Here is an 11,921-nt window from a genome sequence, read left to right as displayed (position 1 = left end):
GAGACTAGGGCCAGAGTTTTTTGCTTTAATATAATACCAGTTATTTTAATGAGCTTTAGTATACTGACATGCAGAGCAGCAATTCAGTAAATGTAAATTAGATGTAAATTTATCAATTTACATCTGAATGCCAGGGACAAACTGCAGCCTGGTCAGTGCTATTGTTCCTCTAGAGAGGCAAGGTCTTGGGTCTAGCAACCACGGCGGGAGCTCAGGCGTGCGGGGCAGAGAGCTCTGCTCTGCAAAACACTGGCTCCGTGTCCGCGCTTGTGGGGGAGCACCGGACCCCTCCGTGATATTTTGCTGGGAGAACAGGGGATATATAAGCGCATGGAGATACTGAGCAGGGGTGTGAAGATGATGATACTTTTCTACACAAAAATATAATGAGGCCGTTTGTGGAATACTCTGTCTGGTCTGATAGCTACATTTCAGGACAGTGCTGGAAATTTAGAAAGGGGCCACAAAAGATCGACAAGAGTGCCCAAAGCTCTTGCAGGCCTGCCTTACAGCAAAAAACATGGGCAAATCTACTTAGCTTATCAAACAGAGGGGTAAGAGGGGACTTATAACACTTGATGCGTACCTACCTACACAGAAAAACAATTTTCTGATAGGAGTGGGGTCTTTCATCAAAGACGAAACAAGATTCAGTGGTGGGAGACCGATGCTGGATAAATTCACAGAGATATCCATGAAAGTGGTTAACTGCTGGGACTGTTAATCCAGGCACATAAGGGATTCAAAGTTGTTAATTCAACAATGTGTGGTATTCTAAAAATTGCACTGTATTTCAGCCTCAAGATACCGGCTTCACAGAGGATTACAGGTGAATATCCTTGGTCTGTGTTGCACAAATCAATCTTTTGCTGGTCTAGAAGGCTCTGAGTCTATGAAAATAGATGAGGAGTGCAACAAGGGCATTTTTTTCTTTCCCCTTGACAGATCCACCAATATAATACAGACCACCAGATTACACCATGTTGAATGGCAACTATTTTCTATGCTACTAGCTCCAGTAAAGACATAATGAAAAAAAACATAACCCCTTCACCGCGAAAGTTGCTGACATTTTCTATTAATTCACCTAATGGAACTTGCAGAGTGTTTTGCCTGCAGCTTCTTCCCACTTTGCCCAATTATTAGAAAGAGATACTGGCAGCTCTTACGGCCTTTCTCACAATTATCCTTTTCACTTGAGGCAGAATCTTGTAACCCTGTTTCTGTTCTCCTATGGGACAGCTGAAAAATTGAGGGCTATGGCACAAGTTATTTTTAGATACTGCATAATATGTCTCCCTGTAAGCAGGGCAGGAAACCCACACATGAAAAATGCATTTAGATTAGCACTGAAGCAAGTGGTCAAGAGGTGATCTAAGAACTGAGGCAAATCTTTGCATAATAGCCAAATTATACTTCTTGCTTCAGTGTTGATCAGGTCAGGGTCTGCTGAAATGCCTCAAAGAGCAATCTTCTGCTCTCTATTACGGCTGCCTGGATGAGCTCTGTTACTAAACATCTCAGTTGAGCCCCTTGCCAGGTAAGGAAGTGCTCATGGTCTCCTGTTTTACCGAATTACACCTATATGTATATCTGTATGTGTGAATATATATGTATCTGTTGCACAACGCGGCGTAGGAAACCTATTGTGGGGAAGGCACCAAACGGTTTTCAAAGGCCTGTCCATCTTTCCTTCTGCACTTCTACTGCTATGCAGAAATGACAAGCAAATGTATTTCCATGACGGAACACTGGAGAAAGGGGAAGGGAAAACTTGCGGTACTTTATCCTGGCAGAAGGCAGGAAGGGTAGAGGAGAGTGGGACTGAGGGGGGACTTAAAGCTTCTGTGTGTGAAATAGCATTTCACGGCATGTGTATTCAGCTGTGAGGCACCTGCCTCTGCAGGAATGTCTGTAGAATGTGGGATTTTTGTCTGGTTCAGTAAAAGGTAAGAAAATATGTACTTTATTTGGCAGGGAGGCAACATTTTGTTCTCTTGTCACCTTTACTGTTTATCTGCAAGATGAGTTATCAAGCCGATTATGACAGTGTTTAAGCGTTATAATATATGGAAAAATTAATGCTGTCGAAACAGGGATTGAGCATTTGCAAATACATAGCAAGCTTTGCCCACAGGAAGAGAAATATGCCTTACACTGGGTGTGAGGTTGCTATGTGCTAGTGGCATACAGATGTATCTCCACACTATAGTGGAGGAAAAACATTATCCTCTGAAACTATTCTTCTGCCTCTAAATCAGGTTGTACATTTGCAGCTTGAGTGGCCATGGATTGTGGTTGCAGGCGCTTCTCTTTACAGTGGAGTTTGAATAATCATTTTTGACATGAGACCCTGGATAGGAGGCTCTGGTGCCTGTGCAGGTGCCTCTGCTCTTTGATCCCCATTAAGCAGAACTTGATTAAAATGAAACGCAGAAGACCTGGGACTCCTTGGCTCTGAGGGAAGAGTGAACAAATCATGATGCCAAGAGTGAAATAAATGAAGGAAATCCCCTGAGTGGAAGATGGAGCTGTTAACAGAGAGAGTCACCAGAGTTCAAACATGTGGAAATCTGGAGGCGAGCTGGCTAGCAGTGCTTTTCTATGTTTGTAATCAAGATGATGCAAAAAAGAGTCTAGCAATGGGTAAAAAGGTATCAAGCCTTGGTATCGTAAAGAAAACATTCTTGCTGCTTGGTAGAAATATTTCAGAAGTAAAATTTGAGGACATTTCCAGAGAGATATCCCCTGATTCATGCCTTAGGAAAGCAGCTGTCATTCTCAAGCAAAGCTGGACATCCTCATTACTCTTTTAAATTATATGCTATTTGCAGTATTTTCTGCAACACTGGAGATATTTTTTTCAGTGTGGCACCTTTTTATGAGGTGGTTTGCCAAGTGATAGCAATCTCTGTAGCTTTCCAAAAAATAAGGCTTGAAAATGATAGTGCTAATTGCACTTTTTATAAGCTCCCAAATATACTATCTTGCAGGAAACCATAAGACAGAATCAAACTGTTCTGGTATGTCCAAAAGGGCCAATTTATTTTTTGAGTTTTTGCAAGTCTAGTTTCCCTTACTTTTCACTAAAATGATATTATGAAAACATACTGTGAAGATGATCCAAGAGGAATTATTCACATTTTTTCAATTGTTTAAAATGGTTTTATATCTCTTGTTTCCATTTGTAGTGCCTCTTGTAGCAAATAAAAGTACCTTCAAAGCTATTTGCCAGAACAGCACAATTTAAGCAAGTATTGTAGACTCAAGGCACAAAGTAGATATCTAATTCAGGATTATGAGTATCTGCAGAAGAAAGCTCATTGGAAAAGTTCTGTTTATCTGGTGAGAGCACAGAAACAAACAATGCTGCTTAGGAAAATGAGTCTCAAATATTGAATGTTCATATCCAATTGCTTGCTTACAGCCTGTGAGAGAAGAATTGCCTTACAGAATTATTCAGCAAGTATTTTTAAACAGTGAGAAAGAAGGCTGTGATTAAAAAGACTTTTAAAAACAAATTATTAGTTACTTGTCCAGCTCTGGAAATTCCAATATCCCTCATAATGAATTATGAAAAGTAGATATCTAAGTTTTCTTGCCACTTCAGTTGGAGCTATAGCACTCCAGTTTTCAAAAGCGGTAGCATTTGCTGTCTTCCACTGAATCTCTCCTGTGATCATGAATTTCTAATCTGAGCTGTCATCACTGAGATAAGTCTTTCCAGGACTTTGAGAATCTCCCCTGTGTATTAGCAGTATGGGATCTGCAGATTTTGTCTGAACAACTCGGTGAAACCAGAGGTAACCTCATATTAATGACTTGGAACGAGAGCAGTTTTTAACGCACTTCTAATTAGCTGCTGTGAAGATGGTAGAAAAAGCTTTCAGTAAACTGTTCAATAGCAAGGAAGAAATGCCTGCTAATCCAGAGGAAGAGATTTATTATTGGCAGGGGCAGCATTAGGCATTGGCTAAATATGTGGTTGTCTGGAATACCACAACTAAAGAAGTATATCAGTATTAGGAGAGATGTGGTTACTCAGTAATGACCCTGTTGAATCACTCTTTTCATTTAGAGGTACTTGCTGTTACTTGACTGTATAATGGAAGAGGAATTGGAATAACCTATCTAAAGGTGGAAATGCAATAGAGAGGGAACTGAGCAAAGTCTGAGGCAAGGCATTACTAGTTAGTATTTTAAATGCTCTTGAAGCATATTCTGTACATGGATAACTTCAAAATAAACAGACTGAAGCCCTCACTGTTCTTCAATCAACTGAATTTCTCTGGGATATAGGTCTCTATGGGCACCTTAGCTACCTCTGGCCCGCCAGTTGCCACCTTCTTCTCCCGTGGGTGTCTGTGGCAAAATAACGCCCCTCTGCTGCGGAGCCCTGCTGCGGCTCCCAGCGAGCGCTTTGGCAGGCTGGGCTCCCCTTCAGCACTTGCAAGTCTGGTCTCTGAGGACCAGTAAGACCAGTGAGTGTCCCGGCTGCTGCCATAAAACAGTGTCATTTGCTCAGAACAAACTGTTTCAGGGGTAGATCAAAGCAATAACAGGCTTATAAGCAGGGCAAAGTTAGTAAGGAGAGTTAGTGCTTTTTGGTCACAGAGCACAGACAAGCTTGGAGGCACACAAACCTTTCTGAATATTTACCTATTTCTGGCTCAACCTACTCTCCACATGGAGACCCAGGTAGGTGAGGAATACCTGAGGTCAGCCCACAAAGCCTATTTTGTTTCTCACAGTCTCATGCTTCCCATCTTGAACAAGGTGAAACCAGATTGTATGAGTCTTGCCAGAGGGTGAAGCTTCCAAATGTTATTTGCCTTGTTTCATTATGAGGGACCTAAACCAAATACCCACCAGTGCCTTCAGATCCTCCAGGAAGCATTACCTAGTGCATTTAGCCAGGAATAAATCACCAACAAACTTATGTAAATACATAGAACAAGGATAACACTGTTGTCTTGGAAATTTTTCATGATTACTTAGTGTGTCAGAGCAGTGTTATCAGTCAAGCAGTCCCTGAAAAGTGTGAATATCTCCAGCAAAATCATGAGCACTCAGGGAGAGAAGGCAAAATAAGCCAGGAATGACACCATCTGGTTTCAGTAGGATACAAATGATGGGTTTTAACTACAGGGTTGAAGACTCCGAGATGAAAGCTAGAGCTGCTGCACCAGCACAAGCCCAGCTGCCTTACACCCTTACCAGCCTCCTCTAGAAGCTGCAGTGCTGGTCTGTTGGTGGGTTTCCAGTGCTATCAGCCAGCATCACGTCCACTGGAGTCAGGGCATGGTCAGAAAGACCCAAGAACGTTGTTTTCATTTTGATAGTCCTAAGCATTTTAGATGAATTTTCCCATTCTCTTTTCTGTTTTGTTCTAGTTGGTCGCTTCCCAGCGGGGCACAGGCAGCCGCATTTTCATGGCACTTTGTGCACGTACTTTGTGTGAAGCTTTGAGAGCTCTCAGAAGGGCAGGCTATGGAAATGTAAACACTAACTGCTAATAGCAGCAGCAGTAAAGAGCTCCATGCCCCAGATGTGTTACTGCTGGGTGCATCTATGCTCTATTCCCGTGCATCTACTTCACAAACTTTTGAGTTTTTTAATTGTTGCTGTGCCACTGCTACTATAGCAGACTCATGCAGTAGCCAGTATGTTGCACAGCCCAAAAGTCCCTCATTGTTGGAGGAGAGAGGTGCACTGTAGCAAACTGGAGAAAAACAGAGTATAGGTAATTAGAAAGTGCTATGAAGCAAATCCAGACTTCATGGCATCACTCACACAGATTGATTAGTGTTCCCAAACCAGGGCTAGAGTCAGCCTAAAACCAGTACTTCTTGTTACTGTGCAGGTGTGTGCAGGTTCATGACCATATGTTTTGCTACTGAAATGGGTCTTATTCTTCATCTAGATCATGATCCTGTAACTGAATATCCATTAATAACTTTTAATAATAATTCCACTTGTATGAGCTTTGAGGTAGGAATGGCAGCCAAAGCACAAAGCTCCTTCTTTGTCACACCTCAGCTGCTCCTCTGGGACACCTGCACAGAAAAGAGTCTCTGTAGCAAACTTCAAGCTAATAACAACATCCTGGGTCTGCTTAATAGCATCTGCAAGTTCAAAAGTGAACAGTCTGGGATGTGAATCCAATGCTTTTTAAAAAGACTGAGTGGTTTTAAAGATGAGCTAGCAAGGAGCTGAAAAGCCTTTCAGAAAGTTTTTTCAGAAGGTTTTCCTGTGGGAACCAAGATGGAATTTGAGCAATGAGGTCTGTGTGAGAAGAGGAGCACAACGAGCCACACTTAGCATTCATGCCATATCATCCTGCAGTGCAAACAGGAGAACATCTGGAGCCATTAACAGACACTGGGAGCCCAGCGTTTGCATTACTTCATAGTAAGTGAGAGATTACGTTTATGTTTGCAAGAGAAGATGGAAAATTATTACAGGGAGTGGGTGAGGAAAGACACATGGTGAGGAAGGGTACTCTAGGTTGACTGTGGGATAATTTAAAGGAGAACATTCACACAAACCCATCTCGCTGTGCTGTAGAGCTGAACCTAAAGGAGATATTAACCAGGAAACCAGCTGCTAAGTGAGAAAAAGGGATAGAGGCTGCCTTGGGTACCAGGCATCTTATTAAGACCATCGATCACACTACCTCTCATAATCCTATGGGGACTATCTGCCCTTATTCCCCCAGGTGGCACCTGCCCCCTGAGATCCATCAATCATATGAGTTGTAACCAGTCTTCTCCCTGACTGGCCAACAGTACCAGAACACGCAATGCCCTCCACTCCCTGTCTTGAGATATGTTATTGCTAGCAGAAAGGCGTGTCAAAGAAGGAAACATTTTCGTCAACTATTTTTTTAACTGGTTTGGGTGAAAAGAAGGTCTATATTTACGTAATAATCTGTTGCTAATGGCTTGGGAACCATCTCTTTGTGCAGATGTTTAGCATACCTAATCAAATGGTTTTGCTTCTGTCATCCTTCTTCTGCAACCATTTATTTTTCCCCAGATGCTGTGCCTTTTTCTTTAGTGACACTTCTGACTACTTTGGCACTTTAAGTTAGGCTGGTGATCTGAGGTTCAAGGAGCAATCCCTAGTAATAGAGTTCCTACAGAGCATCCACTCATGCTTCCTGTAGTGCTGCAGACTTCCTACACCCGTGAGCTCTCTGTCTGGAGCATGGATTCTCTGTGTGCCTGGATTTTTTACATGCCTCTGAAATGTGAGTTTTTATTTTTATATATATATATATAAATATATATATATATAATGTGAATTATAGAAAAATTAGAAACTACATGATTTCGCTTCCTCTCACAAAAGATACAATGATGTTCATTCTCACAAAAAATACACTAATGATCATTAATTCTTTGCCTCTTTGCAAACAGAGTCTTAGATAAGGTAACACTACAAATGAAAGAAAACTTTTTAAAACATTTCTGAGACTGATGTCTAGGATCACTTGATCTTGTGTATCAAGGAGCTGAATAAATGTTTTTGCAATCTTCATTAATTGAGGGTATTTATGTTGTTACAATACATTATCTGTGTATGTTTTATATAAGAAATAATGGACTTGATGTTATCAGTAGAAGAGGAGCACAGTGGGCTCCTCGGTCCACGACTGGACCCCGGACTCCTACAAGCCACTACGGATCAGTGTTCTCAGTGCATTACAAGCTTCAGTCTAGTTTCAGTGAAGGCTGAGTTAACACTTCAGAGGGTTCACAGCCACCGAAAGTGTGCATTACTGTCTGGATATGCAGCAGAAAGTAGCAGATGAATGCACTTTCCCTAAGAGTGTTTAGTCTGAGGAATCCATGGAGATACAGGCTGGAACTTATATACCTATTCTTAAAATGTTCTTAAGAAGAAAGATTTCTTAATTCATTTTGGGAAGGTAAGGTAAGGAAGGAATAGATAGTCTGAATTAAATAAAAATACCATGCTAAATAATGTTAAGATGGTGGTCTATGTTAATAGAAAACAGGTGGGAGGAGTTCAGATTGATATTCTAGTGTCAATTTATTTTCCTTCTCAGTTAGTGTCATTACCTCATGTTGTATTTATATAAAGTATTTCATTATGATGGAAGGCGAGGACGTTTAGAATAGAAAAAAATAGCACATAGAAAGGGCTGTTTTCTCTTGAGGAAACATTCAGAATCTTCCTTAGAAAGCTTACCAACTGTGAGCTCAGTTACGTCGGCATAAATCTCCGGTAACACTTTTGAAATCAGTGCAATTATAACGGATTTATAGGGATATAATCTGCCTTTTACAGATTATTTACCTGATAAATGCTAATGACTCCTTGGAGGTGAAAGTGGAGGGAATTTGGGATACTACCCAAGGAATACAGAATGGGACTCTAGTGTATAAATCTTCCTTAACTTTTGGATCGTTGCCAGTGGATAAGTTCTTCCAAGGGAAATGCTAATGAAAACCTTTTCTGAATTTTATGTATTAACTGTAGCAATGAAGCAAAACTCCACACTGTTCTTGAGTTGCACCAGAGACAGATTTGGCCGACTGTAAATACAAAGAAAGCTTTCATTTCCTTCTAATATTTTCCTGTTTCTTCTATCCCTGCTTGACCACAGTAGTGAGGAGGATTTGAGGTGCAAGCATGTACACACAGTTTGCTTTCTGCTCTGCTGCAGTGCAGTTTGGCATTCCTCTCACTCTGTTCAGGGCTTAAGGAGTCTCAAGCCTCTTGCTTACTTGCAATGTTCAAGAATTGTTAACTTTCATTTTATTGTCGTTTCCTGTGGATGCCTAGAAGTCCATTTGCCTCTACTATTAATATGAGACAAGGGAGACTTCTGAGATTTTTACAAAGCTTGCTCTATTTTGCAATTGGTTTTGTGTGCTAGTCTCAGTGCCAGATATTCACGTGTTCATGAATGACAGCCATGCCCAATCTTATTTTAGGTCTAAATCTATACCTATGAATAAACTAAGTGCAGAAGGGAAGAAAGGATAAAAGATGCTCTCTCCATTCTCCACACCCCTTTATAGAAGAAAATTCAAAATTGACTTTCTCCAGATGAGCCCCATAATAGAGAATAAGATTGTATGTTTATCTATTAGTGTAATGAATGCACATTGTATTATTTTTAATTGCTTACCGTATGAAATTGCTAATACCCTAGGAAAAAAATGCATATTAAAGAAGAGGTAGTCAGATAAATACAGAGGAAATAATGACTCCAGAGAAAGGAAATGCAACAGTCTGCTTTATCTCCTGCAGGCTCAAACCGTCAGACCCTTCCAAAAACAAAACAAAAAATACTGAAGCTTATTTTTCAGCATGAAATAAATCTTGCCTAAACATTTTGCAGTTTCATAGTAGTAAAACAAATAGTAACCTCATACCTTAAATGCTTATTTTCCCTCACTTTCACAAGAACAAAACAAGTGAGAGAGAGCATCTAGCTCTATGAAGATGCATTCACCCACGGTTGATTTTACAGGCAACATTTTTTCAGAAGTGACCCCTGATTTTACCGGCTTATTTCTGGTTTCCCAGAAGCGCGTTGCTGCTACCGGGGCGGGGGGGTTGAGAAGGGCAGGTCGTGCTCGCTGGGGCTTCAAACACGCTAAGAAAAGAACTGATTACAGCTATTTCCTTGTCCTGTTTGCGCGACGGCGTCCCGGTCGCGGATCATGACCTGCTGACGGCCTCTGGCATGACCCAGGGCGCCCACCGAATTTCCCGCGGCGGGCGGGAGACCAGCACGCCCCACCGTCGGCGGAGCTGGCCCTAGGCCTGTCCTGGGGTCCCGGGGCCCAGCCGCCGGAGCCGCTCCCCGTCTCCTCCTCCCTTCCGGGGTGCTTGGGACGGGCTTTGCTGGCCCTGCGACTTTCCCCCTGCTGCTGAGAGGAAGTTTGCTCCTGGCTTCTGTTAGTTGAGCAGTCTGAAATGCCAGCTCTGGACATTAAGAAAAACCAAAACCCCAAGACCTCTTTCCGTCCCCAAATGAAGAATTTTTAAAAATGACGCGTGCGGTGATCTGTATACTTGTCATTGGGCTTAACGTTTTCAAGCTCTTTTCCAGAGTGAGGGCTAAAAGTCCATTTTAAACGTGAAAACAGATGTTTGAGTAACGACAGGACTTTTGGAGCAGCAGTGGTAAAAGTCACGAGGTTTGCTAACAAAGAATTAACTGACATCTTCAAAAAGTATCCCTTAGGGAGTGTCTGCTTGGGGCATACCTGCTGGTAGAGTAAAGGTCAGCAAGTTTTTAAACGTCTTTTCTGTCCCAGCAAACACTATGGTGTAGATGCAGCTAAAACTGCCATAAAATATTTTTCTGGTATTTTACAGCTTGCTCGTATTTGTTGTTTTGCAGTCACACTGGTAAAGTGTATATGTTTATACCAGCGCAGACTTTGGCATTGGTCCGTGATCCCGGAGAAGCAGGGAGCCCGGCGCTGTGCTGCTGCCGGCCCCGGGCTGTAGCCAGCAGCACGGAGCAGCGGGAGCCTCCGGGCAGCGCAGCCGCCTCCGCGTGCCCCTGCACGGCGCTTGCGAGGACCCTACCGCTACCGCTCCTGCGCGGCACAGGGTCAGAGTCTCACCCCCCAGGCTTTTATTTTACAGGCAGTGCTATGTTCTGACACTTTTCCATTAGCCTTGAAAGCTTGAAGGCACTGGGATTTAGCTGTGATACGCCTAAATCTGTATTTCAGTAATTGCTTTCAGAAATACCCACTGCAGCGTGGCCTGTTGTCAGATGTTACTGTGTCTCGTATGTCATATTTAGTTAAAATGAATGTGGTGCGCAAGGTAATCTGTCTGGTTGCAGCAACTTCTAGAAAGGCTATGCTGGGGGATTAATAATAATATATTTCAATTATTATTAAAAATAAATAAAATAATAAGCAAATTTATGCTTGCTTCTTCATTTTTCTCTGCCACCAGTGTGGGTTGTTTTCTGAGGGGTTGTGCTGTATTGCTAGCACAAACAAAGTTACTCAACGGTACTGAATTTCTTTAATGTGACAGTTGATTTTTCAGCAACCTCTGGCCATTCTGTTGGGATTTTCATCCCTTAATGATTTTCATGTACCTGTTTCTAATACATTTAGGATTCTCCATCCTAGTTTTTTTAAAAATTTGCATCTACTATTCAGGCCTCTCTGCAGAAACATAACAGGGGCTAGAATATGGCCCTGGCAGCTTTGTGCCAAAGCATTAATTACCTTTCCCATTAGCTCCAACTCATTAATGATACTGGCAGTCAGAGTCCACATTCTGCCTGCAAATAGAGAGGGTTTTATTTTTTTAGTAGGCTTGGCACACCCATGATCGATGTCTGGAAGTCTGGAAGTTTTTTAAAAAGATCTGGAGTTCGCCTGCAGCACCAGATCTCACCCAGGCTTACTCAATTTGTAAAACATACATTTGTAGCTGAAGAAACAATCTCTGTATTCTCCAGGAGGTATTTATCAGAGCTATCTTGGCAATAGCGGTACGTGGTTTACGGTGAGTTTCAGCTAACACTGGCCTCCCATAAATAAAGACTTTTTTTTACTGTCGTGGCTTAAGGCCAAAGCCTCCTTCGTTCTTTCAGCATATTTACATTCGGTTGTTGTTAGTGGCCATGAGGCATTAGCCACTTGTCTCCAGCTTCAGCTGCCTTATTGAAAGAGTATTGTGCCAATACTCTCCTGGGATGCGTCCACGGACAAGTTACTTTTGTGCGTATTGTCACAGTATTTCAGGACTGGGGCCTCTTTAATTAAATCCTTCGGTTTCTCAAGCTCTCTCTTAAGATTTGCCGCTGTTGTTCTTTGAATGGTTTTGAGCCATCATGCTCTGAGGCTGCTAATTCAGACAACTATATTAGTCATAAATTTTTCTGTGTAAACCCCAGTCCCAAG

General features: G+C 42.0%; 1 long non-coding RNA gene across 1 annotated transcript; it reads left to right on the top strand.

The window, feature by feature from the left end:
• The first annotated feature begins 6,203 nt into the window (after positions 1–6,203).
• LOC135324169 (uncharacterized) lies at positions 6,204–10,864 on the top strand. Its single transcript, XR_010385521.1, has 3 exons — positions 6,204–6,411; positions 7,039–7,252; positions 10,388–10,864. It is a non-coding gene; the product is annotated as an uncharacterized LOC135324169 (long non-coding RNA).
• Positions 10,865–11,921: the final 1,057 nt, after the last annotated feature.

Source organism: Dromaius novaehollandiae, chromosome W (genome assembly GCF_036370855.1).
Source record: "Dromaius novaehollandiae isolate bDroNov1 chromosome W, bDroNov1.hap1, whole genome shotgun sequence".
NCBI classification, from domain to species: domain Eukaryota; kingdom Metazoa; phylum Chordata; class Aves; order Casuariiformes; family Dromaiidae; genus Dromaius; species Dromaius novaehollandiae.
Note: the sequence above shows the minus strand (reverse complement) of the source record. Positions and strands in the feature narration are given on the sequence as shown.